Genomic DNA, 18,015 nt, shown 5'->3' on the forward strand with positions numbered 1-18,015 from the left:
TCTTTCCCACAGCCGCCTTGCATTACCCCAGTCAGCGAAAATGTGGAGGGCTTGAAAGCACGTGATTCGGGACTTCCCGGTCCAGAAGTGAAGAGAAACTGCCACAGACCCTGACGCCCGCAGGAAGGAGTTACCCTTAGCTGGTGACTACAGGTAGGTTCTGCCCCACCCCCAGCCCCCTGTCCGCAGATAAGGTGGTAAGACTGCAGGGAGCAGCTGGAGAAAATAAAGCCAAGAAGACCTCTTTCCAGAGAGGTGTGAACCCCGAGCCCCAGGATGAATGACCTTTGCACCCTCTCTGGAATAAACCTGACTTCCTGTAGGTCCCCCCAAACCAGCTTTTTCCTCTGAGAATTTGTGGGTTTGAAAAAGAGTGAATAATGATAAACGGTTTATTTGACTGCCTGATGAGTAAATTGTAGTATTTATTTGGCTTTGACCAGGGCCTGGCGACAGACGCAGAGGGACTTTAACCACCAACTCAGCTTAAGAGGAAGCCAAGAATGAAGGTTTTCTATCTCCCAGCCTGTAAGTTCCCCATATTCTTTAATATACAACTTTCCTTTAATAAAACAAAACAAAATCCCCAACAACTTATTTTTGATATAGCTGCCATTCTTTTCTTGGATTCAATACAGAAAGTTTTGGCTGAAGCAGTGAGGAACTTAATTAGCAACTAATGTACCAACTTGTAGTAAACATCAACATTTGTCTATGTCATGAGGGAAAAAAAGACACCCACACTGAAAAATGGCAGCTTCGGTTCAGTACAGAAGCCACATAAAAGTGAGTCCTTCAGGTTGCTACTCATATTCTGCAGCCAGGGGGAACTGTGGGTGGTAGTGTGTATGCTTCACCGTGAGAACCTCATGGTCTAGAATTATATGGAGGATGGAGGGGTCAGTTAAGCCATTAAAAAGATACATTTAGGAAAAGTAATCTCGTAGCAAAGCGCATTCAATGAAGTTTAGATAGGACAGGGACGCCTGGTTCTGCTTTGGACTGGATAAGAGAAATACAGAGTCCTTGTTTTTATCAGAGACATACAAAATATTCAGTTGAGCTCTTTATAGCATCTTGTCTTATTTTATGCTTTAATTATATTGTGTAGCTAAGCTTTTTTCTTTCCTGTAGGAGTGTAAGCTGCTTGAAGAGAGGGCATATTTACACACTAACCAGTACAATACAAACAGTAGGTCCTAACCAGTAGGTCCTTGATGATTACCCTCAATGGGAATTTTATTTGCTTTGACCTTAGCAGTTGGTCTAACATCAAACACATAGTGAAAGTTACTGAAGTGAAATAAAACTTTGGTCTTGCAGGTAGACCTGCTTTATATTATTCTTTTCCGTTTCTTCATAAAATACTACTATGTATTTACTTAATTTTGGGATTTGACCTTGTACCTAAAAAAAAAAAAGAGAGAGATTAAGGGGAACCTGGGTGGCTCAGTCGGTTACGTGTCCCACTCTTGATTTCAGCTCAGGCCATGATCTCATGGGTTGTGAGATCAAGTCTCACGTCCCGCTCTGTGCTCAGCAGGGAGTTGGTTTGAGATTCTCTCTCCTCTCCCTCTGCCCATCCCCCCATTCACTCATGCTCTCTCTCTCAAAATAAATCTTAAAAAAAGAGATTAAATTAGATGTTTCTGCAAAAGTATTCAAATTATCAATTTTACTTATTGGGTCTATGAAGATACCTTTTAGGACCATTCCAAGAAATTCCCTCCACCCCTGCCCTTCAGGTGCTGGCAGGTTTCATTTAGTACATTGAAACAAAACCAACCAACCAACCAAAAACCATTCCATCCGCTGATACCCATCCTTCTGTCCTTGAGCTTCAAACACCGGAAGATACAAAGGAATTGATGGCTAAATATGGGGAAATAATGTCATCATCTTAACACCATAGAATTGCTGTTTGGATGACAGAGGGTCAAAAGTAGAAGCTTACATGTTTGGTGTTCAGATTATGTCATTCATTCATGCAATCATTTAAAAAATATTTATTAAGTACCTGCGATATGATCAGTGCTGCTCTTGTATAGTTAATAAAACTGAACAAAACTTCTATTTTTATGGAGTTTACATTCTAATGGGAGTGGGAAGACAGATACCAAATAATAGCTAGAAAGTAGGCAATGTTCCAGTGGAGAACAAATGCTATGAGAACTATAGTAAGATCCATTCCTAAGTATTTTGTTTTGTTTGATGCTATCATAAATGGGATTGTTTTCTTTATTTCTTTTTCAGATAATTTGTTAGTGTATAGAAATGCTACTGATTTTTGTATATTGATTTCATATCCTACGACTTAACTGAATTAGTTGATTAGATCTAACAGGTTTTTGATGGAGTCCTTAGGATTTTCTCTGTATGAAATCATGTCATCTACAAATAGAGACAATTTTACTTCTTTTTGTCCAATTCGGATACCTTTTATTTCTTTTTCTTGCCTGATTGCTCTCGTCAGAACCTCCAGTTGAATGTTGAATATGAGTGGTGAAAGTGGGCACTCTTGTCTTGTTCCTGATGTAAGACCTAGATAATAGTGTACATTATAGTTTCGCCAGTTGATTTTCCATATAGACACCCTCCTCTAATTCTCACCATTAGCATTCCATAATATCTATCAATAACAATTCATATTTACTCTCTAGTAAGAGTCACTTTGCTGGATGAGGATTGAATGATGAAGACTGAGCATGAGTGAGAACACCAGAAGGAAAGTAGAAAGGAACCTCTTTTTTAGGACTCTTCCATAATCTTGATAGGACCCCTTCTGGAGGAAGGAGATGGGGCGGGGGGAAGCCAAGCCACAGTCTCTCAAAGTGTGTCTTTTTTCTTTATCTATAATTTTGCATTGTGATTTAGTTTATTTTCTACTTTTTGTTTGAATAGATGTTTTCCTCTGTCAAGCTTCCTCTGATAACTTTCATTTTCATTCTCCTTTTTGTTTTCTAAATGTTAAATTTCTATTTCCTTTATCCTTTGAGGTAGGAAATCTTGTCAATCTATGTCTTTTCCTTTTCTCTAGATCTGCCTTTTCTTTTTAAACCCAAAAGAACATTTCAGTCCCCATCAATTTTAAAAAAGTCACCTGTAGCATTTTGTTCTCTAAACAGTAAGTCAGGAAGATATGAGATAACAAATTCCTGCTGTTATCCAACCTTTCATCTGAGTTTTCTACAGTTGAGAAGCAGTAAAAATCATAGCTCCACTTCTTTGACAAACTAGAACTACAATGTAATGGCAGTATGCTTTTCTTCTCAATTAAATTACAATAAATCTAGTTCAATGAGGAAATCCTTCTAAAATTGTTTTTCTGTTCCTTCATTTGTTATCAGCTTGTATCAAGAAAGAGACTACTCTGTTTCATTTAAAGCTAGGTGTCCTTAACCTAGCAGTATAGTGGCTCTGATTAAGCATGGTGACCCTGCGCCGGGATGTCAGGACCTACATCTCAGCACCGCCTCTTAGTTGCTGTGTGGTCTTAGGAAAATCACCTAAAGTTTCCCACTTGTGAAACAAGAATGATACCAGTACCAGGCCATAAGGTTGTTCAGAGGCTAGACTGTAAAGCACTTAGCACCAGCCCTGGCATTTTAGGTGTCCAAGAAGTGACGACAAGCAATGAGTAAGAGACGGTGTTACCTCTCAAAGAATGCACAATTTATAGTGGAAATAAATTAGTTATGTATATAAACCTATATAATAAGTAGCCAGGTAACTGAGTTTTTAGGTAGGATCACTTTTTTCAAGAAACAGAAGCTAATAGACTGATTTAGCAGAAAAATTTATTGAAAGGTACTATCATAGATTTATATTTCAAAAACATAAGTCCAAAACAGAAAAAGGAATTTTAGCTAAGTTTATTAGATCCTAATACTCATTTCTTAATTATTTCCACCATTTCAGTTATAAAATTCTGGTTTTAAGCATGTGCATGCAAAAGTGTTTCTATATAACAAACAATGTTGGGAAAAAAATCAGGAATCAGTGAAAGTTTTTCCAAACATCTACTTTTCCAAATGCTTCCTCTATAGCTTAAACTTTCAAAAACAGTCACTTGGGCATGTTTTTGTTAAAACCTCAAAGGCATAGATTGGCTATGTTTCTTTTACTTTATTTTAAAATTAATGGTTAAGAGCAAACTACAGTCAAATGTGATTAGAATGCCATTGTTTTTTCCTTGAAATTATGGTTGACAACTAGTAAACACTTGGGGTTAGATGTCTAAGCCTGTGTTCATTCTGATTGAAGGGTTACTGTTCTAATCACTTAATACTCACCCTTATACAATTAATTAAATATTTTTATTTCACCTGCTCATATTATAACTGACAATGTTTTGAAGTAGAATGAGTTACTGAAATCAAGCATTAAGATAAATTGAATCAATCTTTTTGATTTGCTAAATGACCAAGGGTTAAACTAAGATTTTTTAAAAGTAATAAAGCATTATCGATTACAAAATATCTTTTATTATTAATGCACTGGGTTATATCAATTACATTGAACAATCTTATTTCATCTTCATCTGATGCCTTATTATTTAATTTTTGTTTGTATTTTATGATACATTATTATAGTAGTACGTGTAAAGATTTTCGAAGTACATATACTTTTATTAGGGTTCATGTTCAAATATTTTTACTGATAAGGAATCAGAAACAAAGTACTTGGAGACCACAGCTCTAGAGAGCCACCCAAGGGCTAGAGGTTGTGATGAATTTGAGGAGCAGGATTAATAAGAATAGAAGAGGAAGATGTATAGGGGAATGGAGAGTGAACTCTGGGCAAAGACGGGGAATTCAGCATTTAGATCTTGAAAGTAGAACATTTCAAGTTACTAGCATTGCTTTGTGACAACTGTTAGTATACTAAGTTAACACATGGAAACTGAATATATTTCATATCCTATTGCCAGATATGCAATAGGATATAAAATATATTCTTGAATTGAGTTTTTTAATTTTTTAATTTTTTAAAGATTTTATTTATTTGAGAGAGAGGGAGAGAGAGAGAGAGCACAAGCAGGCAGAGGGGCAGAGGGAGAGGGAGAAGCAGACTCCCCACTGAGGAAGGAGCCTGATGCGGAACACCATCCTGGGACCCTGAGATCATGACCTGAGCTGAAGGCAGATGCTTAACCGACTGAGCCACCCAGTCTCCCCTTGAATTGAATATTTTAATAAAAGTAATGTTCTATTTAAGAAACAGTTCATGTTCACCATAGAAAATTTGGGTGGGGGGGCGGAAATAACACAAATACTGAAGAAGATTATATTAATTACTTGTAATCCTATCACCCAGAGATAGGCATTATTAATATTTTAAGTGTATTTCCTACCAATATTTTATGGTGTAAATATGGGTATATGCATGTGCGCATTCAACATCCCTTCAACAGAGAGTGAACTGAGATGGTCTCAACTGTGAGGAAGAGATCGCCAAGGAAGAGATCTCCGTCGGAGATCATGTTGACACGCCAAGGGGAGAAAGAGCCTGGGGAAGATTTCCCTACAGCAGGGATGGCAAGGACATTTGGGCAGCAATGCCTAATATTGAATAACAGGTTCATTTTTTTTTTTCTTTTTAAAGACTTTATTTATTTATTTGACAGAGAGAGACACAGCGAGAGAGGGAACGCAAGCTGGGGGAGTGGGAAAGGGAGAAGCAGGCTTCCTGCCGAGCAGGGAGCCCCATGCAGGCCTCCATCCCAGGATGCTGGGATCATGACCTGAGCCGAAGGCAGACGCTTAACAACTGAGCCACTCAGGTGCCCAAGAAGTTCATTCCTGTGTTGCACTTGCTGTACTGACCCTTCTTGGTCCCAGATCGTTCTTAAAAGTCCGCCACATATAACAGCTTTGTGTGGTGGTGCTTTGGTTAATAAAGGAGAGCTGGTGGCCCCATGTGGTGGAGCAGAGCTGCGTAGAAAGAAAGTGTAGCTGTTGGAAGTGAGACAGGGAATGTGGATCGAGAATTCCATCCAAGGGTGACAATGAGAGCATAAGCCCTTTAGGAATCCTCAGACATCTTAGGAATAGCACCAGACTTACAATGCAGGATGGGAAGGGTCATCTCAGTAGGCATGCTTTCAGCCGCAAGATGAAGAATGCCTGAGTAAATGTGGCCCAGCCAGAGGGATTGCTTTTTCTCCCATAACAAGAAGAGTCAGTGCGTTCATTGTGTCAGAACTCTAGGATGTGTCCTGTAATTTTCTTGGCTTTTCTCTCATGGTTGCAAAATGGCTACAACAGCAACAACCATTATTTCTACCTACAACCTCAGTTAAAATATGTTGTGGAGCTCTTCCCCTAAGCGGCCTGAGGTGACCTCTGAAAATGGTTCGCTATTTGCTTGACCCAGAAAACCCTACGAAATCATGTAAATCAAGAGGTTCAAATCTTCGTGTTCACTTTAAGAACACATGTGAAACTGCCCAGGCCATCAAGGGTATGCATATCCGAAAAGCCACCAAGTATCTGAAAGACGTCACTTTACAGAAGCAGTGTGTGCCATTTCGTCACTACAATGGTGGAGTTGGTAGGTGTGCCCAGGCCAAACAGTGGGGCTGGACACAGGGTCGGTGGCCCAAGAAGAGTGCTGAATTTTTACTACACATGCTTAAAAATGCAGAGAGTAATGCTGAACTTAAGGGTTTAGATGTTGATTCTCTGGTCATTGAGCGCATCCAGGTGAATAAAGCCCCCAAGATGCGGCGTAGAACGTACAGGGCTCATGGTCGGATTAACCGATATGTGAGCTCTCCCTGCCACATTGAGATGATCCTTACTGAAAAAGAGCAGATTGTTCGTAAACCAGAAGAGGAGGTTGCACAGAAGAAAAAGATATCCCAGAAGAAACTGAAGAAACAAAAACTTATGGCCCGGGAGTAAATTCTGCAGAATAAATGCAAATAAAAATAAAAAGAGAAAAAAAAAAAAAAACATGTTGTGGAGGTGGATTTCTCCCATTTGCTTCCTCTGAACAGTGAAGGAAGAAAAGATTCCAGGAGTCCCCCAGCAGAATTCTCATCTATCTCATTGGCCAGAACTGGGCTGTGTCCTCCTCCCCTAAAATAAAGTTATATCTACTCAAACATTAAACAATTATGATATTTAACAGTAAAGGAGCTTAAACCATTGTTTGTCATAGGAGCTTAAAGCGTTTTATTTGAATGTGAAAATACAAAAATGAACCAAGGAGGGCTGGAAAAAGGTGTTTTGAGGCTGCTTTCCGTAAGAGAGCACACACATTGCCCTTGGTGAGCGCCCCCAGTGGGAAGTTCCAAAGCTGACAGTGAGCTACAAAAATTGTTCTCAAGCCCAGCTAGCTGTGTATTAGACTCACATGGAAAGATGTATACAATTATCCATTGCATCCAAATCCATTGCATCCAAATCTCCACGATTGGAACTTAGGATCAGTTATTAGGATCAGTTATTTTCCCTTTCAGTTCCACTTGTGATTCCACTCTCCGGCCAGAGGTGAGAACGAGGGGTTAGGGCCAGCTGAGAGTACAGCCCAGGCTCATTATTCATGGTAGTTACGTACTATAAAGTTGTACTGAATTAGTGAACTGAATTAGTGAACGCTACTCCCGGAGACATATGGAATGAGATCACACTCTGGTCACAACATTTCTAAAACTGATCAATATATAACCTTGTTTTGTGTGTGTGTTTCTGTTTAAAGACACCTAAATTAATATATATTGTTGATTCATTAACATTGAACTCAGAGTTAACAGCACTATAACTCATACCTGAGTGAAGCTTATCTAACACACATTTTCTCTGTGAGACACATCACGATTTTCCTGTGCTTAGAAACACCATATAACACTTCAGGACTATGCTCGGAGGCATTTTAAACAGTGAAATCACTGACAAAAAGCCCAAAAATGCAAAAAACTGGCACTAAATATACCACAAAAAGGACACTTGTTTACAGTTTGAGAGCTGAGACAAGAAGGCAGAGCTTCACCTTGTTTGACCTCAGCTGGGAACATGCGCATTGGGCAGCTCAAAATTTTCACTGCTCTGCACAGATCCACCAATGACCAAGAAAGCATCAAAAGTAATGATTTGGGAGTTACAAATTTTAGTGAGTAGGTAAATAGTTTCCTGGTCTAACCAGGAGAATATGAAAAACTCATTTTTTGTGTGTTTTGTATACGTATTCCTAAATCATTCGTATTCAGTTTAGCTAAAGCCATGATATAAATGAACATATATTTTCAGTAATTTATTATGAGAGATGTTGTAGTTTGTAACATTCAGCTACAAAATCCATTGACTTGGACATTGTCAGATATTTGCTTAGGACAAATGGAACCTATTGTGCATCACAGAAAATATATTCCTTCATGGCAGTAGTACTGTGAACACTTCAGAATGTCAGTCTCCAGCAGATATTTGGAAAAATGGATCATATATAAATTCAACTAAAAAGGTCATCTTGGGCGCCTGGGTGGCACAGTCAGTTAAGCATGTGCCTTCGGCTCAGGTCATGATCGCAGGGTCCCGGGATCGAGTCCCACAGCGGGTTCCCTGCTCAGTGGGGAGCCTGCTTCTCCCTCTCCTCCCCGCTCATGCTTGCTCTCTCTCTCTCTCTCTCTCTCACTATCTCTGTATCGCTCAAATAAATAAATAAAATCTTAAAAAATAAAAAAATTAAAAGGTCATCTAATGTCTGTAAACTTCAGAGAAGATAACAAGGGCAGAAAATCTGAATCTGAGTGACTTTAGAAGAATTTTTGCTTATCTTATACCTAACTGTTACCTAGGCTTTTGGTAGTTCTCCAACCTGTTGTTTCAGCAAAGAGAATGAGGGACAGAGGTAGGAATCCCTATATCATTTGAAAAACTATCTTCCTTATGATAAGCAACTAGAATTTCTTATACTTTGTTAGGCAGTTAGTTAGACATGAGCAAGGAGGGATTAAAGCAGGGGCTGGCCACCCCTGGGAGCCACCCCTGGGAGCCACCCCTGGGAGCCACCCCCAAGGGTTAACAGTGACACCTTCAGGGCAGCCTCTAAGGCCTAACAGAACAGAAAAGGCTTAGCCACAGAGCTGGCTCAAAAGCCACAAGGGGACGTCTGAGAGCCATGCACACAAGGGTCTCAACTTGCCCTTAAGTACCTTCAAGATCACAACAAAACTCATTGTAAGTCCATAAATATGCAATACGTAAATAAATACAATTATAACCAAATACATCATGGGTAGGTGCATGTGTAGAGGCCAAAATGTTAAATAACCACCAGCTGTCAAACAAAAATGTCAATCAAAGTTAAATTTACATGTACACAAAGCAGGCTTAAAAGGATGCGGCCAGAGCTTCTGGGGCCATCGCCACTCTTACTCTGGCAGTGGTCCACTCTCACTCTTGAATCAAGTGAACTATACTTATCAGTAGATTAAGTATAAGGAGTAAGCTCTGTCTCCCCATTCTGGTCTCGGGTCTCCAATTCTTCGGTGCATCTGGGACAAGAAGAGAGCAACCAGGTAACACTTTTCCCACCATGAAGAGGGAAATTAGGAAGATTATCAGGAAATCCAAGTTTCACACACAATAAAGCTCCATTGGGTAGCCACTTTTATTGCAAGTCTATCATACCCTTGGTGACCAATATTCAAACTGCAGTTCAAGGAAATTTAATGTGACATAGTGATACCTTAGAGGGGGATGGAGAGAGGCTCAGTGGGCGAGGCTCCGGGTCCCACCCCTACCCCAAAGAGAGCAGATCAACTTTTCTAAGTTTTATACTTTGGGACTGAGAGGGGAGGTGCACTTGGAGGAGAAAAGCACACTGCTGGTGACAGGGAGTCTGGTGGTGATGCCTGGAAACAGTACATGAAGATCCGCTTGTACCATCAACCACAGTAAGGACTTTCCTCTGGCCCAAGGAATCAAGTTTCAGTAGAAGTGTTTTAAGATTTTATTTATTTATTTATTTGAGAGGGTGAGAGAGAGAGAACATGGAGGGAGGAGCAGAGGGAGAGGGACAAGTGGACTCCACGCTGAGCCCAGAGCCCAATGCAGGGCTCCATCTCAGAACCCTGAGATCATGACCTGAACCAAAACCAAGAGTCGGACATTTAACTGACTGAGCCACTCAAGCGCCCCAGTAAAAGTATTTTAAATTGATATTACCTCAAGTCTTTCTGGCATCCCTGAGGCAATTTCTTCTGAGGAAGACTAGGAAAATTAACTTTTTCCCTGAATAAATGCATCATTTTGGATATGACAGTGGCTAATCTCTTATCACCGCAGGGCCCTGACTAAATTAAAAAAAAAAAAATTGTCATGACAAAAAAAGTCCATATTTTTCCATATATTTGGAAAAGCATTTGAAAATCTCTGTGCTGAAATATCAGATCATGATGTATAAAGAATTCTTTAAAAATAACAAATATTTTACCAGAGCCTTCTTAAACTGTTTCCCAACAAGTAAAAAACACGAGTGCAGGCTGGGCAGCTGCCTTTACCCCAACAACTTTTTGTAGGACCAAATATTAGCAGAGTTGGGCAAGTTCTGGAAACAGTACACCATATTGTTGACCGAGGGAAAGGGACTTCTATACTTGTTGTAAATGAAAGAATGCTTGCGTAAAGTCAGTAAATGAATAAATGACTGATTTACTCAGGCTGCAAATTATACCACATTTTAAAAAGTAAAATGATGCTAAAATTTATAATTATATATATAATTTGTAATTATTATTAAATTTTTAAAAATATTTTTAAAATGCTTTTGTAAAGTATTTCTTGACTACTGCTACAATAATTTAATCTTTTCTCCTCTAAATTCCTAATTAGAATGTGCATTTGCCTGCCTGTAACACATACCTGTGTTGAGGGTACACAGCCTAAGGGGAGCTTACACAGCCCTTCCCAACCTTTAGAACTGATAAAAAATTTTGGAACTTATTTAGTGCAGTTGGCTTTCTTTTTTTTTTTTTTTAAAGATTTTATTTATTTAATACAGAGAGAGACAGTGAGAGAGGGAACACAAGCAGGGGGAGTGGGAGAGGGAGAAGCAGGCTTCCTGCTGAGCAGGAGCCTGATGCGGGGCTCGATCCCAGGACCCTGAGATCATGACCTGAGCCAAAAGCAGATGCTTAACAACTGAGCCACCCAGGCGCCCCTGCAGTTGGCTTTCAATGTGTTGATTCTTTCTCCCTCAAATGCAGTGAAAGCTTCAAAAGGGACATATTGTACTATGTGAGAATTGTTTTTCTTAAATATAGAGTGGTCCAAATTATTTTATTACTACCAATGATCTACTTAAAAAATATTTTCAAGATGAAGGATTTATTATTTTAGTAGATGGGTAAAGGTAAATAAGGCTGCAAGCATGGATTGTGAGTAATATTTGATTTAATACTTTTTAGAAATGTTTTGTTTCTCAGGAATAGACTGGTTATGTGCACATAAATGTGCCGTATGTTGATTAGGAATTAAGAATAGTATTAACATTTACTATTTGTTGAATACCACGATGAATTGTAGAGAAAACCTGAGCTTCTTCACAAAATGAATTCCAAAAGCTGACCCAGGTTCTCTGGGAACAGCCAGGAACTGCCTGTGGCTCATCATGTCCCCTGGAACTTTGATGACAAAGTGACTCCTGTGAGGAGCCAGCACACACAAAGCAGCGCAGGCTGAGCCTAGACGGTCAGCCCTGCGTCGCCCCTCTCAGGAAGGTACTCAGAAAGGGGAAGCCCTCCCTTGCTCCTTCCTCAGGCGGTTGTGCGCTATCTGCCTGTCATTGTGTTGCCTCTGCTGCCCTCTTGTGGGGGTTTTACTATCAAATAGTAAGTAACTGTCAGAACTGATTTGGCTGGTGTCAAGTAAGTACAATTGCAACTATGAACAATATAGATTTTTGACAGATAACAGAAAAGGTAGGTAATCTGTATTTCCCATGGGAAGATAAAACCATGGCTATAATTTAGTAAAAACTTAAAGTATTATATTTTACAAAAGCCAAGAAAAACATCGAGGGCTCATTGCCCTAGTAGGGAATATCCCCATTTAACAAAGGAGAAACCAAGATTCGTAGAAGTTCTATTACATTGCCCAATGTCACACAGCCAGCAGATGAGCTTAGAGTCAATTATAAATCTCCAAAATACTTATTGCACAGTTCCTTCAAGAGTTAGCATAGACAATAATGGCTAGAACCAACTGTTTTAACATGTTCATTTTCTTATTTTTCCAGTATGGTGAGGCCAACATATCAGAGATGATTGCCATTGATAAAGTAGTTTATTACAATTTCTAAGAGGAGGGGGCACACCACAGCATGCGGGATCCCATAGAGAATCACCAGAAGGCAGCAGGACCAAGGGGAAAGCATGGGCAGAGCCTTTATTGTGGTTTCTATGGGAAAGGCAAGGCAAGGTAGGATAAGCAGAGTTAGAATGGACTAGTTTGAATAATTTTAGAGGGCTCTAGGGCATAGAGGTTATCCCCAACTGCCTGTATCTGGCCCTGGGGAGATTAGTGTGGAGGAACACTGTCTTCTGGGGTGGAAGAGCCAGAGAGAGGAGGTAGTTTACAGCAGGAGCTGTGGATTGCCTAGTTTACATATGAAAGGTGAGTCATTTGTTATCTCCGAGAATTGGCTAGTCCTGGGAGGGCCAGTTTCTCTGTAGTCAGAGAGGCCCTAGATGCCAGAGCATCAAGAAGAGAGAAAATAAGAAAATAAAGTAAATACACCAATTAACACATTCTCTTGAACTCAGAATGTGTGTGTGAATGAATGAAATCAGTAGTAATGAAGATAAATCATCCTAACTCTGACATTGATATTAATTTATTATCTGTATGATGTGATTAGCTGATAGTTTTATATATATGTTACCAAATATCAATCAAGAAGAAATGTCAAAATTGATCTAAATATCAGCTGGTTTTTTTTTTTTTTTCATTATTGGAAACTAAAACAGGGTCAGAAGCTTCGAGATATATGTTTTCCTGAAAGGTTGAGATCATAATTACTTATTTCAAATTTATACTGAAAAAGATCTATTTTAGGCACATGCTTTTCCAGCAGAAGTGAGTTTTGTTTCCTTCTAAACAGCTTTTATTTTGTATGCATATTTATTTAAGAAAATGTGCAGAAAGGTATTTTGTATCGGAATTTGAATTTAAAGAACCATTTTCTTACCCATCTACCTAGATATTTGCTGTGTCCCCATTCAGCCCTTTTGGTAACTTCTCTTCATTTAATTATGCTTTCTGATATCACTAACTACCATTTTCAACAATTTATGAGCAAACCATTGTGTAAAGCTTCTGTTGCTAGGTTACATTCTCCTTTACCGGAATCATCGTGGCTGAATAAAAACCTAGGTTCTTGTTCTCTGTCTCTCTGCCCCCCACCGTCCCCCCCAACACTTCTATATAGCCTATTTGTTTAATCAACTCTTTGGATTTAATTCGCCATTCAATATAATTATTCTATAAATATTTACTGTATGCAGTTTACCTGCATTTTTGTCATGGCTTACATAAAAATTAAATGGGTTAAGTCTCTAATTGAAAAGTTGTTGGGGCACCTGGATGGCTCAGTCGGTTAAGCATCTGCCTTCAGCTCAGGTCATGATCCCGGGGTCCTGGGATGGAGCCCCGCGTTGGGCTCCCTGCTCAGGAGGGGAGCCTGCTTCTCCCTCTCCCTCTGCCTGCCGCTCCCCCTGCTTGTGCTAGAGCACGCTCTCTCTCTCAAATAAATAAAATCTTTAAAAAAAGAAAAAGAAAAAAGAGTTGTTAAGTTTTGGCAGGATTGTAAGTGTAAATTGTGGGATTTCTTTTTCTTCAATGTATATGATATTTCCCACTTGCTCCTAAAGATCCATGCTCTCTCCCCTCTCCTTTCCACTGTGGCCTGGGACACATTCATGAACATTCTTTCCCTCTGGCTTCTGACTGAGATCAGCCAGTGGAAGCACTGACAGGAGATCAGAGGCAGGGAAAAGAGTGAGGTTATAGTATTTGCTCCCTCAGCTCCCTTCTGTGCAGTTCATCATCGTGTATCCCTCTACTAAAGGTCATGTGTCAGATGACCCTCTCCATACAGTTACTGTCTGTAGGTTTCAACACTGCTTCTTTGCCTTGCCCTCGCATCCTAAGGGCAGTAATGGATCCTCCTTGTAGCTTGCACTGAGATGCTATATCACCCTTTATTGCTGCCTGTTAACTATGTTTACACCTGTGTAAATGGTGACTTTTATTAGAGTTCCTCAATTACTATGTTTGAGTGTGCCATCTGCTGTTTTCTGATGGATATGGCAGCAACTGAGTTTTTTGGATAAAGGTTGGAGAGCAAAGCAAGTGTCCGAGGTAGGTTAAATAGAGCAGATCTTGGATGGGGCATTAACTGGGCTCCTTACATCCACCCAGTTTGTGCCTGGCACCAACGCCGATCATGGGTCCTCATTTATATTAGTATATATTATAATTCCAATCCTCAGGGACCGTACAAGGAGAATACCAAACTTTTTTCTTTTTATTCAGTTCAGTTTTTAATTTAGTATAGCTCAAGCAATAATAATGTGCTATATAGCTTAATTCTTGCTTTGAGCAACTTCAAAATCTCTAAGCATGGGACTTCATTCATTATTTATTCACTCATTCTAAACTATGTGAACACTGTAGGTTGTCATTTTTCAAACATGAATTAATCAGGTCATGTTTTGTTTTAAAAATATTTTGCAACTGTTTTGATGTGTGTCTACCTCCACAATACAACTTATTATTATCTTAGTTTCCTCTTAAAATATAATTGGGGCTACTAATGTCACAAGATTTTGGGGAAGCTCAAATATGATAATATGCAAAATAGCTCTGAAAAGCATCATGTGCTATATAAATAAATAGATTTTAATTTTTAAAATTTCTATTACCAGGTCTTATTCCTATCAATAGTTTTACATTGATGAGGGATAGGGGCAATCTTATCTTCATACATATGCAAAACACCTAAGGATTAGTGTAGAAATGGGATGATCTCAGCTTTTAGCCAGTCCATAATCTGTTTAAGCACTGGGCCACTTTTATTTTTATATTTTTTTAAAGTAGGTTTTTAAGGAGCGTCCATGTGTTCCGTTCTGCACTTCATTTATCTATTATTTTTTAGAGAGGGAGGTGGAGGGAGGGGCAGAGAGAGAGAGAGAGAGAGAGAGAATCTTAAGCAGGTTCCATGCCCAGCATTGAGCACGACCACGGGCTTGATCTTACAACCCTGGGATCGTGACGTGAGCCAAAATCAAGAGTCGATGGTTTAACCGACTGAGCCACCCAGGCGCCCCCACTTTTATGTTTTTGATTAAAGTATTTTTGGTTGTAACAGGACCACTGTAGCTTAATTCACATTGTATGTGAGCAAGTTACTAACGAAACGGATAGCTAAAGTAAGTTTTCAATCAACATTACTTCATTTTTATCTTTCTAGAAAGTCAGTTTTGTGAGTGTATGATCCCATGTTATTAATATGGAGTCCAATTGATTTTCACAAGGATGAAACCTGGATTTAACATTGCCTGAATAATAAATTATTTTATGGAGGCTATTAATCAGTGTTGCAGTTTTTACTGAGCATTTGTTGTGGACACATAGTGTGGTCAAGATTTTATATATATACAGAATTTCTAAAGAAGTTTGCGTTGAATCCAAATTGCGTAATAGGGCTTAATGATCCAAGTGAGGAAGCATATATTCAGAAACTACCATTCTTCACCTCTCTGAAGAGCCCTGTTGACACTTTTTGTATATGCATTATTGTTTTTTAAATTGCTTTTGAGTTTGTGCTTCTGCCGAGAGAGTACTTAATATCACCAGAATTAGAAACCAAAAAACTGTGTTGTTGAAAGCTTAGCTGAATAAGGTCAGTTTGTCAAGTGGCTAGTCTCAGTAATAAATGGCAAATAATATTTACTTCTGTCTTATTTGTGAAGCTTATTACTTTTCTGTGTCCTCACTAGTGGTCATTAACCCTTAGGCATTTGCAACAGTTTTAGACTTATAATAAAATTATTACTGGATAGCTTCATTTTATACTGTCAAGTTTTTATGCCTTATACAAATAACACGTATAGAGCCTTCATTATTCCGTAAAACACATTATTCCATAGAGACACAATAATTTCTGGAAAAGATATGATAATTATTGCATGTGTATCAATCAAAACCATGGCATGAAATCTATATGAATACATTTTAGCATAAAATAGATAAATTCTAGAGCAGATCCAAGGTGACGACACAACAGTGGATGTGATAACTGTCCTCATCCTCACCTTTCACATTTTGTGTGCTATAGATTGAACTGTGTCCCCCTAAAATTTATTTGTTGAAGCGCTAACCCCCAGTGTGATGGTATTTGGAGATAGGAGTCATCGGATGGTAATTAGGTTTAGGTGAGGTTAGGAAGGTGTGACCCTCATTATGGCATTAATATCCTTATAAGAAGAGACAACAGAGAACTTGCTTCCTCTGTCTCTCCACCCATGTACTTGGAGGACACAGCAAGAATGAGGAGTCATCCTAGGGATACAGCCTTGAGCCATCAAAATGTGTTAGTGTTTGTTCAATTCTTTATAGGCCAGGATTAAGGCCTAGTCAAGAAGAGGGCTCAGAAGGACCTGGCTAGAGTTTGGTCAAGGAGAGAGTATTTGTCACCATGTCATTGAAGGGCAAATCTAAAACATCAGTAAATCTTGAGGGCTATCTCCTAAAAACAGAAAACAATTTCACTATTCTCACCGTCTCAACTGTTATACCCCGGTGAACACCACCATCTCTAAATTACCAACAGATGCTATCAGGTCTTCTTGCTTCTATGCTAACCCCCTTCAGTCTATTGTCAACACAGATGAAAGAGTGATCTTTTACAAATTAAGTCATATTACGTACGACTAAAGCTCCAAACCCTCAGTGGCTTCTAATCTCACCCAGAATATAAAGTCTTTACGATGGCCAGTAAAGGCCTAGGGTGATCTGCCCCAATGCCCCTGCTCTGTAACCACTCTTGGATTTTCCCTCCGGTTCAATCCATGCCAGACTTACCGGCCTTCTTGTTGTTCTCTAAACAGGTCAGGAGGTTTCTGCCTTCAAATTCTGCCTGGAACATTCTTTCTACATGTCCAACTTACTCATGCCAAGTCTTTGCTTAAACCTCACTTTCTTTTTCTTTCTTTCTTCCTTCCTTCCTTCCTTCCTTCGTTCCTTCCTTCCTTCCTTTCTTTTTTTTAGCAGCATAACCCTCCCCTTCTTATTGAGGCTACTTGAACATCTCATTTTGTACTGCAACCTTGCTCTGTCACCGTTCCAGGCTTGCAGCGTCCTCGGCTCGTGGAGTCAAAGAATGAAGCTCATGGACACCAAAGGGTGAAGTGATAGTTTATTAAGTGAAGGTGAGAACAGAAAGAAAGCTCTCTAGAGTGAGAGGAGTCCCCCCATGGTCACCAAATGATGTAGTTTTGGAATGTTGGTGAGGTCCAGAGCTGACGGCCAAGAAAGAATTCTTGAGACGTCTTTGGTACAAAAAGGTGGAAGGACAGGGGGACAGGACCCGTGTGCAGAAAGAGCTGCACTGGGGTCACGAGGAGTGGCCCATTATATACTTTCAAGTTGGGAGGGGGTTAGGGATAGCATAAGTCCCTAAGGAATTTTGGAAACAAGGTTTCTAGGACCTTGAGGGGGCTACCTGTTGTTGGGAAAAAGTCACTTATTACTGTCTAACAAAATCTTAGTCATGAGACCCTTCAAATGTATATCGGTGGGTCATATGATTGGGGATGACTGCCAACATGTATCTTGGAAGGTAGGGATAAAGGGAATTTCCAAAGGAATTTTTATATGTTAAAGTAGACTTACAGGATCCTGGGGATCTGGCTAAGATTGCCTTTTGCCCTTAGCAAAGTGTCAACATCCAGGCAGTTGAGTCCCTAGAGGAATGTCACTCTGCCTGTTTGAAGGACTTGTCAATGGGCTG

At 39.5% G+C, this 18,015-nt stretch overlaps 1 pseudogene across 1 annotated transcript; it reads left to right on the forward strand.

Moving 5' to 3' along the window:
* Window positions 1-3: 3 nt before the first annotated feature.
* LOC118520673 (large ribosomal subunit protein uL22 pseudogene) lies at window positions 4-6,956 on the forward strand (annotated as a pseudogene). Its single transcript, XR_013447161.1, has 3 exons — window positions 4-153; window positions 444-528; window positions 5,414-6,956. The product of XR_013447161.1 is annotated as a large ribosomal subunit protein uL22 pseudogene (transcript).
* The last annotated feature ends 11,059 nt before the right edge of the window (window positions 6,957-18,015 follow it).

The sequence above is a fragment of the Halichoerus grypus genome, chromosome 4 (genome assembly GCF_964656455.1).
Source record: "Halichoerus grypus chromosome 4, mHalGry1.hap1.1, whole genome shotgun sequence".
Lineage (NCBI taxonomy): Eukaryota > Metazoa > Chordata > Mammalia > Carnivora > Phocidae > Halichoerus > Halichoerus grypus.